At 36.8% G+C, this 18,864-nt stretch overlaps 1 protein-coding gene across 22 annotated transcripts in view; it reads left to right on the top strand.

Annotated features, from left to right (window-relative positions):
* ZBTB20 (zinc finger and BTB domain containing 20) overlaps positions 1-18,864 on the top strand; it is a 758,521-nt gene that overhangs the window by 412,524 nt on the left and 327,133 nt on the right. For all 22 annotated transcript variants that reach the window (XR_012507067.1, XM_045507287.2, XM_074363908.1 and 19 more), the window contains one exon: positions 98-145. The gene's annotated coding sequence lies outside the window, so the exon portion shown is untranslated. The remainder of the gene's footprint in view (positions 1-97; positions 146-18,864) is intronic.

Below are 18,864 nucleotides of genomic sequence, written 5' to 3'. Positions count from 1 at the left end.
TGCCCCGAGTGAGAAGTAAGTGGGTTATTTTCTACGACTGCCATGTTGTCAGACATTTGTTAAATGCCTAACATTGATGGTACTCTTTTCATTTCAGAATGTTTCACCATCACTAACCGGATATTCTTCACGACATTGCTGTCCGGTAAGAAACTTTTATCTTCTCTAAATGACAGTCCAAAATATTAAGGTGCAAAGAAGTCAAGTACATTTCTCCCAACCTTGGAAAGAATTAGATCTAACACTGTGGTGAGTCTACCACCTCAAGTCCTAAATTTGAACCAAATGTATTTTTGACATTGGTCAAGGGTACCTATTGCATATCTTCTTTGTTCATTTGAAATACCATCATTTAGAATGATCAGAAACATGATCTCAAGAACCTATTATCATAGATTTCAACTTTTGCTGTACAGTGATTTTGCTGGGGTGAAAATATTCAAAAGACTTGCTTAGTAGACTCTCCAGAGACATATGTATTTCCAAAGGAGACACCTGAGTGGACAGAGAGGATGTTTCCCATGTAGAACATTGGATGCTTTGGTGTTATGCAAACAAAACCCTGCAAACATATTTTGTGATGCTTTGAATTAGCTGTTATTATTCGATGATATGCTGCAAATTTGAAATGCATTTGCTTCATTTAGATCAATCTTAAAATCAGACGATTGCTCTTTTGTATACCCACAAACAAAGGCGATGTAAACAAACCAACCCCCGCCCATTACCAGTTAAGTAAGAGGACCAACACCAGGGCTGCAAGTGAGCGTAGGTTTGAAACTTTGAGGTTGATGTGTCTTTTTAGTGAGAATTTGTAAAGTTTCAATATTCAAAGTTTCTACAATTCTTGAGATTTAGGTGGCTGGGAGGAGAGTGCAGGTCAGGACTGAGGGTATATTGGTAGAGCATCATCAAGTCAGACAGAGCCTGAAAGAAGTGAGTTAGCTAGAGATTGGCCTGCATAGAAATGCACCAGCAAATATACCAGAGAGGGAGGAGTGAAGGGGTGACTTGCCTGGCATCTGACTATACCCTGCCTGGCTCCAGCCAGGCCTGTTTAGTCACGAACATCATATTCATCCAAACCTTTGAAAGTTACACTCTTGGCTTCACTTTATATGAATATGCATAAAATGAGGAAAATAATCTCTTAGAAGTGACAAAGAGAGCTTTTTAACAGAGACTTTCCATATCCATTGCACATAATCCATAGTTGCCACTGTATTTTTGTTTCCAATTCTGCTGCACATCTATCTGTCTCTCTGAACATATCCATCTCGCCAGTGAAGGACACAAGCCTTTATGATTGTAACTCCCCACCCTTCCCACTCCCACTCTCACTCCCACACTTTACTTATTATGCTGCCCGAAAAGAAACTCATATCGGTGTGTGTAAAGAGTTTGAGGGACAGGCTCATGTGGTAACTTTCATTTGTCACTCCTTTTGCATTCATTGCAAAATGATCTCATCACAAAATGGCCTGAATTTCACACTCTTTCTTGGCTTGCAAAGAAGCCAGTTCCTCCCCTATTTCTATCCAACACACAGAAAGCTCTTTATGTTTCTATGATCAGATAAAATCTGTATTGACGTTTCTTTTCCTGTGGGTGTTTTTCACTTCTAGGTGTGAAGATTTAAACTATCAGGGCAATGCTGTGTATTTGTAGTTTCTCTGTTTTAGTAAATGAAAAGCTCCTTGGGAAAGGAAAGCACATCTGATCCACTAATGAATAAATATTTATTTTCATTTTAAAATGATACATGCTTATTAAAAATAATTTGGAAAAACACATTGGAATAAAATGAAGAAAAATTAAAGTAATTATTTCTATAATTTAAATCCAATCATTAATAACCATTTGATATATTTCCTTACTCTCATTTTCCCCTGAGGACATATTTTTTAAAACATGGTGTAATCATACATTCCACATAATTTCATGTCCTGCTTTCAAAAGTTAACCTAAGTATTCTGCATGTAATTACATAGTCCTTATAAATATCATTTTAAGTCAATATATACTATTTCTGAAGAGGAATAGCTTACTTAACCTAAATGTCTAAGAAAAATATTTTTTTTGTTTTTTGGGGTTTTTTTTTCACTTTTTGGTCCATAGTATCTTGCATATAAAAAGTAAATGAATCAGTCAATAAATAATGAGTCAACAAATGAAGGTTCAAATCAGTATAAATTTTTAAATTTTTTATTATGAAAAATTTAAAGTACATGAATGTAAGGCAGATTACTACAGTGAACTCCCACATACCCATCACCCAGCCTGCACAGGGATTAACTCATGGCCTGCCGTTTTCCTGTGCTACCGCCATGTTTTTGGGAGCGGACTCCAGTCATCATAGCATTTAGTCCATCAATATTTTAGGTCCATCAGGACCTTTTACACATGAGTGTTAAAAATATTCAGATAAATAGTTCTAATCATTGTATGTAGGAGTATTTTTCTTCTGAGTATACTGTCATCATATTTTCTAAAATGTAACAATTTGATCATAAAATCTTATCAGTGTGTTTCATAATATTCTTAGGCACATCTGTAAGCCAAAGGGCAATTTGGTTGACTAGTGAGACATTTTACGTATTTGGCTAGGTTTCTTGGATGATCTTTTTTTTTTTTTTTTCGCTTGACTCAAACTTAGGATAATACTTTGCATGCCAGATTGATGCAATGTTAATTATACTCAATGTTGGATATGTGCTGTGTCATAATAGAATTCCTGTATTTGAGGTGAAAGGCAAACATAGCCCTCTGACTACTTAGAAGTCCAGCCAGTGTGCCTGCAGCCATCCTGTCCTGGATAAATATGGTGAACCTACTTAAACCAAATGTAGCACTAGAGTTAAAAGTATGTAGTTTTTTAAGATTTCTTGACAGAAACAGGTTTCTTCCTAAGGCAGCACTTAGGAAGTATGAAAAAGGAGAAATTATACATTAATAGACTGAATAATTTTTTTTAAACAAGTACTATGTTTGGGGAAGTGGGGGAGGGAGACGGTACATTCAGAACAAAGGGCACTCACTGCCTGTGTGCATGTGTGTATTATTCCAGTTTATCCAGAGAATATTTAAAGAACCCTCTATAGACCAGCTTTCCATGGCTAGACTAGTTCCTTTCCACCCAGAGCCACAAGGAGGAACTCTCCATGCAAACAGGCTCTTCACAGAGAGCCTGTCATGAGGGTCTTGTCCTGCCTCGCTATCTCTGACTTGCAGGTCAGCGGCTGTTCCAACAGGTGTAATCCACTCATCAGAGATTCAGGATGCGAGTAACTGTAACATCTTGCATCAGTATAAACTGGATTTATGTGTTACTGAGGTCTATTTAATCTTAGGAGCACATTTTCCATTGGCCTCGAAAATGAGTAGCTAGAATATTGATGTGCCTAACCCTTGGGGAAGTAGAAAAAAGAGCTTCTCCACTGCACTAAATCTTGAAGAGAATATGAGGGTTTACAGTGTGGACACATACAAAATATTTTCAAACAAAGTTGGTAGAGGAAAGCACATGGGAAAAAAAAGAAAGAAAAGGAATAACATAAGCAATAAACTATCCCAAGCAAACAGAAAGCATCTGTAAAGATGGCCAGACTGAGTGGTGTAAACAGTACAAACTATTTTTTTTCTTTCCATCTCGTTTCTTTTTCCCCTCAGTCTTCTGATCCTTTCTGTTTCTCCTTTATCCTGGCCTGGCACTACTGTCATTAAAATGTCCTCAAAAGGTCAGGAGTGTATCTGACAGCTTGGCGTTGAAGCAGGCATTCCAAGGAAAAATAGGTAGGAACTAGCCGCTATGCGATTTTAAAGCTGGAGAGGATATTTTACCATAACCCATTATACCCATATTTTAAAATAGCTAACCTTTTCATCATTATTTTAAGATAAATATTGACAACACGACAACTGAAATCAAGGCATAAGTCTTCACTTTTTCCTGCATCCTTTTCTTACATGTAGTGTTGGATTATGTAGCTCATATCATGTAAATCTAGAATATAAACTGACTTTTAAAGGGAAGAGTAAGTTTACCTGTAGTTCTTTCTAGCTTAAGTATTATGCGTTATACCCAAGCGAACCATCATTGTCTCATCATAGCTATAATAATTATTATTAGCTATAATTACAACAATTATTATTAATGATAGTGTTTGTTTCTTGGTATATGTGTGACATTTTCTTATGCTTGGCCTTTGGGCCTGGTGTTTGTTCAATCATTGTTATATTTGCTGTAAAACATTTCTTGGAATAAAGTAGTATTCCATATCCTCTACCTCCTTCCCTCTAGTTTAGTTTAAGGTCATGGTTGTATTATTCTGCTTAGATCGGGCAGAGAATCCTTTGCAAATGTCCCTATCAAGCCAGGGTTTTCATTTTAGAATTAAACACATACATAGTTGCAAAAGAAAAAAAATGTTTTGTTCATATCATTAGATCTGTATTTCAAGAAGTTCGCATATTTTCTAGATAAACTTTGTAAGACACATAATACACTATCACACATAATTAACATAGGATGGGAATTATGCCATTCTTTTACTGAGATTATCTTTGGTAACTCTGCTTTACCTGGAGTGGTAAGGGAAGGATGGAAAACTCCAGTCAAGGCAGAGATATTCAAGGAGATGGTTTTGCAGCCAGCTCAGTCCTTTCAGATTAGAAATGCTGAGAAGTCTTCATTTTTTTCACCCTTCACTAGAGATGACTCAAAGACTGTGGTATAGAGAACATCATTGGGAGATGGTCTTCTGTTTGGGAGACTGCTCCATTAGCAAACCATGCTAGGTGCCATAGAGAATTGGTTCTATTTGATGTATCCTACTCTATGTATGTAAGGTGTTGTTAATATACCCTTTTTCCTCAAAAGTAATTTGCTTTCTGAGATTTGGATGAGCATTCTGTGAATCCACCTAATGTATTTATGGTGTAGGGATCTGTCACCTCCAATTGCTGTTTAAAGACTTTTATAATTAATTATTTAAAGACATTTTAGCCCTTAACTCTTTCTCTCTCTCTTTGTCCACAGACAAGTTGATTAGTTAATCATGTCTTTTTTTTTTATTGTTGTTGCCGTATACATTGTACTTAAAACAGGAAAGAGGAAAGGCTATTTGTAAGAGGCAATTAGAAAGCAAAATTGTACTTTCTTTAACTGTTCTTAGTCTCTAATCTTTGATTACATCAAGACCTGCATTCTAAGAAATGTGTATCAGTTTTGCTAGGAAAATGACAGAGGAGAAAGTTAAATCCAGCTCTGTAACATAATGTCAAGCACAACTTGGCGCAACTACAAATATCAATAGTTCATTCAGACCCTATTCCTCCACTCTGGTAGGATTTTGATTTCCAGCCATCCTTTGATATGAATCCAGAATAAGGAAGAAACAGACTGCTTTTGAAACCCTTGAAGGTCTAATCTTTTATGCGGACATGGTAGGTCTAGCGGATTCTTAGGAGCCTGAGTTACTTCTGGAATGACTTATCCAGCCCTGTGTAGATTAAAAATTCACACCGTTTTCTGCAAGTAAAATTAAAAACCCAGAGGTTAGGTGAATCCTCAAGACTGTCTCCAGGTCACCCTTTCAGCAAACTTTTGTTGATGATCACTATGTGACAGGTGCATGTAAACCACTTTTTTTTTAACCTTTTAACTCTTTATACTTTTTTATTTATTCATTTTTCACTTAAGGAGAAATCTCCTTACAGAGATTGTAAGTGCCCTGTGCCTATTTGCCTGTAGCCAAAGATTCAGTTCCTTCCAGGAACCCCAGTTGTCAACAGGTGATCTTGCCTTTGTCTTTTCTCATAGTTCTGCCGGTGGCGGCTGTCACTAGCAGTCAAATAAGGACAATTTTACCATTCTTTCCTGCTGCTCTAATTTTTTTTTAGTGCCGGTACATGAATTTGTTATTCTTTATAATTCCCTTTGAAGTTGGAAATCCAAGGGGAATCTAAAACCGACCAGATGTTTCTGCTGCTGGAGAGGGAAGAGCGTAAGGATTAAGTTTAACAAAAACTTGGGCTCTAGAAAAAAAATCATTTCAGCTGGAAATCATTGTTAAGTACACTCATTTGCTGCATATCTGTTAATTTACATTTACTAGTTCTTTGAAGACAACATCACCTATCCATTTCCTCTGGGGAAAAAAAATCATAAATTTTGTGAACAAATAGTTTCATGCTGTGGTTTGCTCAGGCCTAGTCCCCTTTTGGAGTTTTACTTCTGTTGCTCTACACCCTCCCCTCGCTCACTTTATGCTTTACAGGGAGTGTTTTCTGTTATTGTTGTGGTCATTGTTGTCCTTGTTTGTTGTTGAAGGACCACTGTCAGGCCCCATCAGGGTGGGAGGCCAATGCTGCAAACTTTTCCAAGAAGGTGAGGTCAGTGCAGCCTGCGGTTAGGGAGGGAAGGAAAGGAGATTTGCCAAATTGTGTAGCCTTTGTGGAGAACTTCATCCTATTTAGAGATCTGTAGATCAAAACAAGAACAAGAGTGATGAAGACCTTTAGGGTGAAAAAGGAAGTCTTGTGGGCTTTCCAGGATTCTGATGATATTTACAGACAGTGTGAATTAAACAGGTTAGGAGATGGAAAACAATAGTAGGTATATGAAAACACGAAAAGGCACCTGTGACGTGACATTCACGGGACCTCTCCGACCATATGCCCAAGGCTTCAGGCCCTGGTGTAAGAGGGAAAATGATTAAAAAATGAAATTGGAGAAGAGCCTTAGAAACCAACCAGAATGTTTGAGTGGTTTGCTTAGTACTTTACAAAAGTGTTGGGTTGCAGAGATGGACTTTGTATTTGCTCACGGCCTGCACAGCATCTGTCACGCTATCCCCTTACATTGCTCTCTGGATTTCCCAGGTTTCCGTAGGTTTCCAGGAGCACAGAGAAAGCTGTGAATAGCTACTTTGCACCCCTTACCTTGCTCAATGGATTAAACACTTAGAAACATTTCCCACATCTCACAAGGGATGAATACTCACAACTCAGTTTCTATTGCCCTTGCCTATCTTGTTTTTAAATAGAAAGTCTGAGTCCTCAGTAATTATATTAAGCTTCTTAAGCAGCACATATCAATTGCATACACCATTTTAAGCATTTTTTCAGCCTTTGGAAAGAGAGAGTAGGGGAAGAGACAGAGAGAAATCACTTAGCAGCTGATTCACTTATTTTAAGCAGCTTTCCCCATTTTAAAATATAAAAAATTCAGGTCCTGGAACATTGGGTGATTTGAATGTTCTGTAAGGATTGAAATAAGATTTTTTTTTTAAATCATATGTTCTACATTCAGGGACCCAGATTTTCAATTTAGTCCTTTAAAGAAAAAACAGGTTGAAATAAGGGAGTTTCGATCTAAACAGTTTCTCTTCTTCCTTTTCATTTATTATTATCATCATCATCATCATCATCATCAAAGAAGATGGTATAAAAAGCACTTACGTTGGTCTCACTGATGCCAGAGCTTAACCTAATAATCCAAGACTTGGAACTTGGTGCTTTAATAAAGAAAACACTGTTTGAGCTATTTTCCATTCAAACCAGCATCAAAAGTTTTTAATTAACACCATCAGAAATTAATGGGCTAAATGCAGGACAGGGTTCCTACATACCCCACTCCTGGGAACAAGACAGCCAGAGGGACCCGTTGAGCATGTCTGCAGTTTGTAATGTGTTTTTACTTACTTATTAAGCAGACTCCCAGCTGCATGTTGCGGGGCAGAGCAGCAGAGTGAAACCTGCTGAGGGCTTCTCCAACCTGGCACTTTCCCTTGGCTGGCTGATTATTGTCCGGAGTTCTTTGTGATTGTAATTGGTTAGAAAGTTTGAAATTAGTAAGTCCTTGTCAACCCGGGAAAGCTTTGAAATCAGGAGGCATGGTACCGCCATCAAGCCTGCGGAAGCCTAATGGCTTATTGGGTTGAGAGCCTCAGAGCCCTGAGCACTCTCGTCCTCAGGCTTGGCCCTAATCATCATTCACCGCCCTCCCCAGTGCCCTGTCTTAAGTGACAGCTTTGTTTAAGGCCCTTTCTGGTCCATCACTGAAGTCTCTTTCGGGATGAACAGATTGTGGACTAACTACTGGGTGTGGGGAAAATGAGAGCAAATAGAATAGAATGAAGAAGAGGATCGAGGGAAAAGGGAGGAAAGGAAAGGGAAGAAAAGGCATAAAAAGAAAAGGAAGTGGAATATAAGATGGAAAGATCTTTGTAAATATTGACATTTGGTTTCTGTGCAACTGGATTTGATGTCTCAAAATGGAACTTACTGGCAGAGCCTAAATGGCCCCTAGGGCTTTTTTCTTTTTCCCCAGACTTTTGTAAAGACTGGCCCACTCTTTGTCAAAGGGAAGTTACCTATGTTCATGTAAGGGACCATAATGTACCCCTACACACACCACATTTTCTAAGGATTAGGAATACAGTCGTTTCCTTTATATATTATAATGGAAGAATGAAGGGTATATAAATTCTTCTCCTGTAACCATAAAAGTATCTATTATTTAATCTTATAATCCGGGCCCCCAAACCAAAACTCTCTGGAAAACTCCTCCGCTGCTTGATAAATTGCAAAATAAACTCACGTCCAGCCTCACAGCAGCACAGGAACTGCTTGGATAGGGTTAACGAAAGTGGATATTGTCAGCAATGATGAAATGTTTATAGTCGCTTAAAGGTCTTAATAACTTTCTATAAACCTTCTCATTTATGTTGAAAGCCTTCAAGCTTAATACATTTAGGTGCAATCCTTAACCTTTTCCTATTTCTCTTCTACTTTAATACAAAACAAAAAAGAAAAATACAAACCAATTACAACAACACAGATATTATTGCCATGAATTCAGAATGTCAGGAAATTTTCAGTAGGCCTAGTCATGACATAATGATGCAAAATGCACCACCATTTTTGGAAAAGTTCCCTAAAACAGTTCCAAGATTTCTCTCCTGAAACACAGGAAGATTGATACATATCAACTTCTAGAGGATAGTTGGTGAACGAGTGTCAGGATTTTCATAAGAACTGCTGAGAGTCCAATCGTGACCTCATAGCCAGAGAATCAGGTAAGCCGATTAGCAGCTCATCATTTTTCTGTTTCTTAGCTGGACCATGTCAGGATTTACTGTCCCACAGTTTGACTTCTTGCAGGTGTCAGAGACAGTTTCTGTGGAATATAATTTCATAAAAAGATGTCAGTCTAACCTTCCCCCAGAGCATCCCTTAGATCAGATTGGATGTATATTACGCCCCACCCCCAGGAGTCTTTACAGGCTACTCTAGCAGGTGTGTCGGGCACTCAGTCATTATCCCTCAGCTCACTCTAAGTTCAGCCACACTGAAGCAGTTCTGCGTTAGCCCAGACTCCTGCCTCAGGAATGCTTTTCCGCATTCTGCCCCAGGACTTTTTCCAATGCCAGGAGAGCTCAGTGAAGCTATATTGGATTGGGGAACCTGAATGGCAGCTTTACTCCCTGTGGGACCAACCCTCAACCAAAGGAGGAATAGAACTGAAAAAAAATTTTCCAGCCTCTGTTTCCTTCTGATGGATCCCTCTGGAGGCATGTGTGTAAGTCTCAGAGACCCTGTTGGAATTGCACTGCTAGTAGCCTGTTTGACCAATAATATTCCTATTATTGCCAGTCCTCCTCCCTGCCTCACTCTCATCATTCCTCCACTCCTGCCTTCTGAAGTCGCCTTCCCAGTTACCATCTGCACCTAAGTCCTTGTCTCAGATCCTTCTTTGGAGGGAATCCAAAATGAGACAGGTAGTCAGATCTTTTATTTGTTTTAATCAGTTCACAGTACCTTCTTCTGTACTGTCTACTATTCCCAGTGAATTATTGTCCATTTGTAACCTGGTTCCCAAAGCTAGATAGCTCACATCCATAGATTATAATATTTGGTGGGAGAGACATTGTTTATTCATCTGTGGTCTCCTGTATCTAGCACTTCCCTGACACATAGTGGGTGCTCAATTAATGTTTGTTGGATGGGTGAATAAATGCATAATCTACACACTGATTTTTATTGCCAGTAATAAGAAATACTGGTGTATTTCAATCATGTGAGATGCGTTACAACAAATTTGTTGCTAATAATAAACTTCTGATGTATACGTGTATGGTTATTATTTTAAAAATTAAATAAACATGAGATTGACCCTATAATAAAGTTATACTCATACACTTGTGTTTTCTAATGTGCTTTATTAAGTGAGAGAAAATGGGTAATGTTTTAGTTTATACTCCAGAAATTGCAGATAACCATAGGTAAATCCATGAGCATGTGTTAAAATCTAAATATCCCTGTACATCACGGTGGGAAAAACAAAGTTGAGTACTTCAAAGTCATACTGTGGGAATGGTGGCAGTATACCATCATTTGAAGTGTCTGATCAAATTTAACAGGCTTTTGAATGACTCTCTTTTGGGATACTTGTTGCTGTGATTATGTGAATCTAGTCTGAAATGAGACATGGTGAAGTCTTGATGTCTGTTTTCTATATCTGTGATCAGCACCAGAGAAGAGTCTGCCTTCCCTGAGTGAGATTAATGAGGCCCCAGAACATAAATCACAATGAGACAGGAAGTTCAAAACTCTCTTCCTGCATCTCAGTGTCCATGACATGGACATTTTAAAGTTATTTCCAGGGTGCAGTGACCAAGGTGATCACCCTTGTTAGGATGGATGTTACCACAAGCCTCCTTCTTCTTAACCAATGTCCCAGTATGGACTGAAGAAGAAGGACACTTCAGGAAAAGGGACATTAACTTTCCAAGTAGTTTATTTTGGACCCACATGAGTATAAAAGGACCTGGTGTTGCATATTAGCTGTATTCCATTATGGAAAAAAAATATTTTTCCCCACTTCTGGAAAATTTCTTCAGCTTTGGTTGTAGGAAAATAAGCTATCAATAAGTACTGAATTTGTCCAAAAAAAGAAAAAAGTATCTGTTTTAGGAAGAAATGGTGATTGCCATTTTTTTTTTAATGGAGGTACTGGGAATTGAACCTAGGACCTCGCGCATGTTAAGTGTGCACTCTACCACTGAGCTATACCCTCCTCCCTCCATTTACTTTCTTAACGTTCATTCTGACACCTGAAGAACTATAAAATTATAAATATTTAGAAATATTCTCTTCAAGAAAAGTCAGCTATCTGATCTGCTTTTCTCCAAAGTGGACTTCTTTGGAATTTGTATTATGCCTACCTTCTAGCATAGTTTTCTAGATACCCTCATGTTTTCTCCAGTGCTTATTGAACAACTTCTTAGGAAACCCCTTTCCACTTTAACATTGTTTTCCAGAAAAATATGAGCTCAAATGTGAAAGATCTAAAATAAGGCTGTGAGATAGTAATTATAATGGCTGATGCTGCTTGTGTTCTGAAGAGTTTGTGGTTTTATATAGTGTGTAGTTTGCCAAACTATGTGGGATGATTACTGAATCCCTCAGGGAGGCCTAGTAACAACTGGAGCTTCAAGGGTTAGTCATATCTAGCCCAGCAGAGCCTCCTCTAAGGCTCCAAATCCTTCCCAGGTTATCCAACAAGCAGGAAAATTATTATCCCTTTCTATGTGTGCCATGATATGAAAAAGTTTGGGAAGTGCAGTGTTATGGACCGAGTGTTCACGTCCCCCTCCCAAATTCATATGTAGGAGCCCTAACTTCCAGTGTGATGGAAACAGCCTTGTGCTTGGAACTTTATTCAAGCTAACACATTAAATAACCTTACAGGCTAATGAGACAGTATAGCATGATGGTTAAATTCTGTGGGCAATAGGCAGGAAAGTCTGACCACACAGCCACTTACTAGCTTTGTGACTTTGTGAGAAAGTTTATTATATCTTCTCTTTGGCTCAGCTTCCATAATGCAAGGTGATAACAGTAAAATAATAGTCCTCACCTCCAAAAAACTGTTGTAAGGATCAAATGAGTGAATACATCCAAAATGTTTAGAATAGTAGTAAGTCCTCAATAAGTATTACCTACTATTTTCTGTCTTTTGATGCCTACGTTAAAGTCCCACTCTTCCATGAACCCTTCCATCAAAATATAAATCCATGTTGATTCAACTTCTTTGGTCTAGAATTGGGTTCTCAGTAGAGGTAACAGAAATGGAAAAGACCAAGGTCTCTGATAAGCTTTTTAATTCTGGCTTTCCAGATTCCTAATATGGTGGCCTCTGAGAATTAAGATTCTCTTACTCAGTCATATTTTTATTTAAAATGAATAAATAATTAGCCATCTTAGTATTTTATTAGGATTTAAATGAGGTAATATGTTTGGAGTCTACTACCTTGCCTAGACAATAAATCGTTTTGTAAATGTTAGTCTTTTCTCCCTTGCATTGCTATGAAATTGTTTTGTTTATTTTAACAGCTTGTATCCCTGGATAGGTAATTCATATACTTTTGCCAGTAACACAGACACTCACACATTAGCTTGAGACTGTCAATAAATATCTATAAGCTGTTCAGAGGTAGCGATGGTGAGATGGTACATCTCAGTTTATCATAGGTCTTCCTGACTCTCACATAGTATGTATTCATCAGATGTCCCACTGTTTGTTTGATTCAATAATAGTATTTATAATAGCTTTCTCTTTCTTATCCTGTTGATTTATTCAGATGAATAGAAAACTTTTTTATAAAGCAGCCTTTATTTCCTTCTATGAGCATATAGAACTACTGAATGAATGAAAAGTGAGTGAATGATTGAATGAATGACTCTATCTTATTCATCGAACAGTTATTGAACATTGGTTATGGCGGTGCAGTATTTGGACATCATTACTTGGCCAAGTATACAACACACTGCTTCTTTTCCTTTTTTGTTTATAAAACTTGGATGAAAGATTCAAGGCCAATACTCTCAGGTAGTTTACCAAATAGATTCTAGAAGGAGAGAGACTTAGAAACAAACAGTTTCAATATAAAGCGTAATAAAGGTACTGTTACAGAAGGATAGTTAAAGTGCTAAGGGAAATCAGAAAAAGAGATTAATCTAAGATGAGTGAGAAGGAAAACTTTAGAAAAGAAGTGATATTTTAGATAGATGGAAAATGAAAGAAGTTTTCACCTGAAAGAAAAAAGAATAGGACCATCTAAGCTAATGGAACATCAAGAGAACTGGGTGGGAAGCCATGATAGAATCTGGTGTGTTTCAGAAATGGCATGGAGACTAGAATGGCAAGACTTGAGGGCATATGGAATTTAGTGGGAGATGAGGCTGTAGAGTTTTTCAGGAGCAGATCATGGATGTCTCAGAATGAAATTCTGTTGGTTAATTACTGGGAATCATTAAGGGTGGCTTTAAAAAAAAAAATAGTGACAGCCAATCTATTTTTTCCAGAAGCCAGATGTTACTTAATTCATACCAGTCTCAGTTGATGATGAACTCTGGATCAGTTAGAGAATCACACAGTTCACCAAAAAAACAAACAAACAGAATCATATCCTTGTATGATGGACATTTTATCCTGTGAAAGTGGTACTATATCAAAAATGAATGCAACACCAAAATTACCTTTCTAAAATAAAAATACAAACATATCATTCCTCACCTTGAAAATGTTTCCTTATTATTTATAAGATAAAATCTAAACTTTGCTGTTGTATGTCATTACAGAGCACTTTATAATCAATCAACCATTTGGTTTCTCATCTGTAAGAAGATTATGATACCTGTCCTGCAGTGTTGGTATGAAGTGGTTCATACAAAGCACCTAGTACATTGATACATGGTCATCTCATGGCAGCTATGATTATAATCACTTTATTATCTCATCTCTGTTCTCTCTCACCAGCCCCATCCTTATGCCCTCTACTATTTTTCAGATCAATTTGATTATTCTTTGTATTTTCATTGTCCATTATAATGCCTAACACATATTAGATACACAATAAATGTGTCTTTAATGAATTAATGAATTAAACTAACTTCCTAAGGTCATTCTTATGCTTATGCATTCTAGAGAAAGATAAAATATTCTTCTCTGGCATTACATTTTAAACAATTCTGTGTAATTGAGCCATTTAATGACAGAATTCCAGGAGGCTTTCTTTAACTGAAAGTCCCTCCTTTTGAAATTATCAACTCAATACAGCTTAAAGTCATATATAAGAAATAATGATTCTGCGAAGTATTCCTGAAGACTACTGACTTTAGAATTATCCACCTAAATAGATATGTTTGCTAAAAAATCACAGACAAAATTCCACCCATCCCTTTAGTGTGGAGGTGAAAGTTCTGCTAGCTGATTGGAGAGTTTGTTAACAGCACTGGTTATGGTCTCCCGTTGCCCTTAGACTTTTTCTCTCCATAAGATAGTAGTTGATTTTGTGTGAGTTCTCTGTGAGCATTTTCCAACTCTTTTTTTTTTTTAAAAATGGAACAGAAATACAGTTTTCAGAGTGATGCTGTTATTAGTTGATAATGCCAAGGCACCAATGAACAGTGTATTTTTAAAACTGAATATGTTCTTATTTTCTTATTTGTTGATTTTAAATATCATCTAAACATGTGAAGAAGAAAATCAAATTTTGCCAATTTGAAAAGAACAAAAACAGCTAAAACGTTCTTTTAAAATTTCTAAGCTATTGTGAGAATATTACAGACAAAAGATTGTATATGAAAGAATTTTTTTTAAGTCAGGTTGCTTTGCCTTTCTTTAGTCACTTCAAAAGTCTTTGTCAGATATGAAAAAGAAATATCCTCAAAATGAAGAGTAAATATAATTAAAATGGTTCCTTGCCTTGACATACAAGCTTCTTATCGACAAAAATCTGTATAAATGTAATACTAGGAAACTTGGGTTTAAAAGAAGGAATAAGAAGGAGTGGGCAGGGAGGGAAAGGGAGAGAGGGAGAAGTTTGATTTTTATAAGAGTTGACATAGAAAATGATGGTAAGTGAAATTATATTAAATCTTTAATTGCTTTGATGAGAAAATTTTAGACCCACAGTATTTTCTTTTTATTGCCAGTATTTGGCATGTATCTAGCACACAATAATCTCTTTTTAGTAGTTTACTAATGAATGAATGATATTGGGTAGGTCACACTAGTTTGGTTTATAATAATTAAAATTCAATCGATTCATCATCAGGAGCAAATATTTATTGAACATCTACCTTATGTTCATTCTTTAGCAGGTAGTATAGGGCTGTGGTTAAAAGTTCACAGTCTTGAACACTTAGCTGTGTAGTAAGCCTCGGTTTCCTCCTGTGCAAAGTGAAGGTTTTGAAAGTGCCTAGAGGGAAAGAGGATTGGGGAGAGTTACATGAGAAAACGCCATAATGCACTTGGCTGAGTTTCTGGCACGTAGTAAGTACTCACTAATTTTAGACACTGGTATAAATATTATATTACTTATAAGTATGTGTAATACCTGGTAGAATTGTTATAAGATTTAATGAGTTAATACATGTTATTGCAGCAATGCCTAGGACTTCCAAGATTTCAACAGCATATGTTAAACAATTGGAAACCCCAACACAAAACAGTGCAGATTCAAACTGATAATTTCTCTGAAAAGAGACACAATCTAATTGGGGAAAGAGATCATATATATTAACAGATTAGAATCAGTAGTAATGAAGTTAACCTTTATTAAACATTGACCCTCCATTGAGCTCCAGTGTGCATTATCCCATTCAACCCTCATAACAACTACATGAAATTGGTATTATTATTCCTGTTTTACATAGGAGGAAATTGAGGCACAGCTATTGGTAGAGTTAAGCACTGCTGGTATATAGGGTAAATCCTTTATATATGAATTCCAGATCCCGCACTTTTAACCACTATGTTATTCAAAACAGGCTCTAAGACAAGAAGTGTTTAAGTGTTCTGAAGGGAACATAACACTGATCACTGGCCAATTGGGGAAGAGCTTCAGGGGCCGTAAGGAGCATTGAGCTTATTGGACCAAACATTCATCATGTGGCAGAGCCTGGCTCCCTCTGAATCCTGACTCCTACTTACTGGCTGTGTGATGTTGGGAACATTTTTAATCTCTCTGTGCCTCTATTGTCTCATCTATAAAATGGGAGTAGTAATGGTATTATCTGGTCGAGTTGTGAAGATTTGATGAGTCAATACCTGTGATTATAGTGATGCCTAGGACATAAGAGTTTGTAAACGTTAGCTGATGTTAATATCATCATTATTACTGTTGCTGCTGCTGCTGTTGTTAGTGACTGTGATTCTTTGAAATTTTTCCTTCTTAATTAGCTAGCATTTAAAATGTAAAGAGAAGCTACTATTGCAAAGGTGTAGATCATTAGGAGACTTAGAGTTTAGGTTTTCTACTTTTAGCTCAAGAACTGTGCCTCAGCCTAACATGATGGGAAAACATGTCAGAGGGTTTCATTGTATATTTAGATGAAAGAAATTCAGTAAGAGAATATGTTCACTAGCCTTCAGTGTTTTTTTTTTTCTTTGCTTTGTGCCTATTCATTGATATTTCTCGGTTAGCCTTCTTAAGAAAACAATAATATCAAGTAAAAAAATTGTTTTCGTTTTATACTTCTTCTGGACATACAAAGATTATTTTTAAAAATATGCACACAGGGGCTTTCAAACAGAATCTTGGGAATGCTAAGCCACAGCTCACACTGTCACATTTAGTCCATTTCATTAAAGGAACAGTAATGTGCTTAGTGGCTAAGTGTGTAGAAATCCACACACACACAAAAAGTACAGTAACCTTATTCGTGAGAAGAATATGATAATATTCATTGACAGGGAAACTACAAGGAGCAATTATCCCAAGCTGTGCCTTTCAGACAGTGCTGTCAGTTTTTCCACTTTGATGAGTACAGCTGAGCTTGTGATGCAAGGGAGAAATTCCAAAGTGACTAGAAGACCGGGCCATGGCCACCATATTAGCTATACCAAAGGAAAAAAATATCCGTCAAGGAAAGATAGATTTTAAAAACATTTGTAAGAGAAATGATTATTGGCGGCACTTGACTAAATTTGCTTTCTGCTGGTGACCCCTGCAGAAGTAGTTTATCAGACACCCGTCTTCTTCTGCCCTTTCTGGAGACCCTTTAAAGCCAGAAAGCTATACCAGAACACCCACATTTCTAACGTGTGTGTGTATGTGTTTAAACACATCACATTTGGAATGTTTTGTAATATTGGGGATTAGGTATCACATGACTTTTTATAAATCAAAAGGCATATCTAATTTTACTACTTTGGGCAAAGAAAATCTATTGCAAACTCTGACTTTTTTTTTATTTTTGTGTCTTTCTTTCTTTCTTTCTTTTTCTTTTTCTTTCTTTCTTTCTTTCTTTCTTTTTCTTTTTCTTTTTCCTTATAAACAAAGTAAAGTTTAATTTTAGTATTTGTAAGATAATTTGAGTTACACTGATTAACTTTTTTTCTGGTATTCATTCATCTTAGTCTATACCTGTTTTTACATGCTCAGTATTGGATTTTTTTAAAAATATAAATCTCTGAGGCTAGGAGTTAATAATTTAAAATAGAACAAGGTGCCACATGCTCATTCCTCTCCTTGCTTACTTTCTTTACCTTTCAAAATAACTGCAAATTTTACTGCATGGAAGCACAGCACCTCTTTACAGACACATCAAAACTACAGTGTGTGTAAGCTGTAAAACGACTAGGATTAAAACTTGTCCAAGGTTCTCAAGCCCATTCTTCACAAATGAACCCTTCTCCCTGATTTAGAAAGTGTTTTGAACGGAGCATAACTAAGTGGAGTAACTAAACAATTGCTTTTGAGAATCTGAAGCTTGCCCATTAAGAGTTCTATAGCCTTTTCTTTTGCTTTTTGTGGTTTAAGAAGTGATTCATGTTCAGTATATGAAAGTTCTGGGTTCAGCCCCTTGAGCTTTTAATGGAAGGTTCTACATGAATCTAATAAATAAAACAAAAAATGTAAGAACTGAGGGCAGTTGAACTCATGTGAGTTTATGCACCAAAATATTTTCTTCCTGGGAAGAAAAGTTATCTCCTATATATTTTAGTTTCCAAAATACCCTAGTTTTCTTAGGAAAACACACAGGATTCAAGCTGATTGTAAACAACTGATTCAAATATTACCTGGAACTTCATAGAATAACAGCAAAACTTTTCAGATAGGAAAACCATTACCCACCAATAGGGGTGAATTATGAACCTATTCCAACTTAGTGAAAGCACAGTCAAGTGCTTTAATAATGCTGAATTTTAGATGTTGCACTGATGAGATATTTTTTATACAAAGAAAAGACCAAAATGTACAAAACCTCAGGATGTGTGCCTGGGTTAGAATTACAATGCAGCTGTCATCTTTGCATTTCCTGGCTTTCATGAACCATTACTAGTGATCCTCTGTCATTTAAATCAGTGGAGAACATGGATTTATCTTAATTTTCACCCTTTGTTTCCCCTTTTTGTGATAACAGTTATGAGATATGATGATGTAAAATGTTTTTACTTATAATGGTTTCAGCCTTGTCCCTTGGCAGCCTAAATCTTCTGGCTAATTCACTGATCAGTTAAATAGTTGAGGTTATTATTATTATAATTATTATTTTACATTTATATAGCACTTTCCTCCAAGGGGCTCAAGGCATTTTACACACAGTAAATTACCAAATAGGAATTAATCCTTGTATCACCCCGTGGGGTAGGTACAGTCACATAAATGAAATTCTACAGAAGTCCTGCCTGTGCCACAGCTCTCAGCTCTACTCCTCCCAGCCCCCAGTGAATCTACCTGTCTCACTAAAGATAAAACAGAATGCTGTTGGCATGGCAGGAACGGCTCGAAGCCAAGATCTTTGGGAAAATGGTTCTGTGTCCTTGCTTTAGTGCTTTGAGCTACCCTG

The sequence above is a fragment of the Camelus bactrianus genome, chromosome 1 (genome assembly GCF_048773025.1).
Source record: "Camelus bactrianus isolate YW-2024 breed Bactrian camel chromosome 1, ASM4877302v1, whole genome shotgun sequence".
Classification (NCBI taxonomy): Eukaryota; Metazoa; Chordata; class Mammalia; order Artiodactyla; family Camelidae; genus Camelus; species Camelus bactrianus.
This window is presented reverse-complemented; position numbering and strand designations above follow the sequence as displayed.